Raw genomic sequence first — 1,492 nt, 5'->3', positions numbered from 1 at the left:
TTTAAATCTTTCTTCTTTTTCACTGTTTTAATTTTGTTTCACATCAGATTTCAGTGTTGTTTCATCTTTAATTTTCTTTTATTCATCTATATTCATTCATCTATCATTTTAAAATCAAAGATATATATAATTGTCACATAATCATTTCATTCTCCTTTTTCTTTTTTACATCACCATTTAGTCATCATTATCCATTTTAAAATTTTTCAATTGTGTATTTTTATTTTTATTTTTTTTACATTTAACCGTTCATTTTTTTTTATTTCTATTCACATTTCTCATTACATATAATCATAGGGAAAGTACGAAGAGCCAATAGAATATTTATACAATGTATACAATAAAAATTTAGAGAGTATTAAAGATATAATCATTAGTGTTACCTTTTCCCATCAGCTAAAACTTTTGGGATGAATGGTATCATGCATGGTATTAAAGCGCTAGATCCAAAAGATCAAGAATTCGGTGAATCCCAAAATCAGTTTAAGCTTTTGGGAACATGTTTATAAATAGTCCATTGTCTCCCTAGCGGGATCCATAATTATGTTCACGATGTACATGACTACGGTGGATTTAGCGATTCAAGAATAATGAGATTTTTTATTAACACGAATCTTAATCCTTATTCTTAAATAAGGTAACTAATATGGTTGCTAATGAGTAATAACTCAAATGGCACAGTCTCTCCATACTCAATTAAAAGGTTGCGGGTTCGAGTTTTATATCTTTGATAAAAAAAAAAGGTTTTCTTTATAAAAAAAAGAGTTTCATAAATTTTTTTGAATTGAACGATAGCAAAAGAAAATCTAGAACAAACAATCAATTATGAGTTAACATAGAATTTGAGATAAAAAAAAAAAAGTAGTACACTTTCACATGCATGAGAATACTTGAATGAGTAAAATAAGATTCAAAAGATAAGAGAAAATATAGAAGATAGAGAAGATAACAAAATGTGTCAGAAAAAAAGATTGGTTACCACAATTTGCTATCATGCATAATTCTGTAGCCTCCTACTGATATTTTCTGTATTTTATGCTTCTCCGCGGCTCCTAAAATTGCAGATCAATTCTATCTGTTCATGAAGTTTAACTAACTCTTGATTAAGGGAGTACACGACTAAGTTCGATCCGAAACACTTTAGTTAATTTTGGCTCGATTTTGCAATGTTTCAAGTCAAACTCAAAAAAAATGTTATTCAAAAAACCATTCAACCGGATTCGAACTAGAACTCGAGTCACCTAGCCTAACCCGGTAGAAGAGTATGTGAATAAAACATATATGTCGCACATTCACAACACACGACGAGTACTATACTACCTCTTTCTTAATTAAAATTAGGGCATACTTTTGTCTTCTCACTCTCATCCTTCTGGTTTAGTTTGGTAAAATTTTTATTTTTTAAAAGTAGTTTATAAAAATTAATTTTTAAAAAATAACTTTTTAAAGAGTGTAACATCTATGTTTAATAAATCAAATTAAAAATAACTTT

Source organism: Arachis ipaensis, chromosome B08, assembly GCF_000816755.2.
Source record: "Arachis ipaensis cultivar K30076 chromosome B08, Araip1.1, whole genome shotgun sequence".
NCBI lineage: Eukaryota > Viridiplantae > Streptophyta > Magnoliopsida > Fabales > Fabaceae > Arachis > Arachis ipaensis.
The sequence above is the reverse complement of the archived record's forward strand: the minus strand, read 5'-3'. Positions refer to the sequence as shown.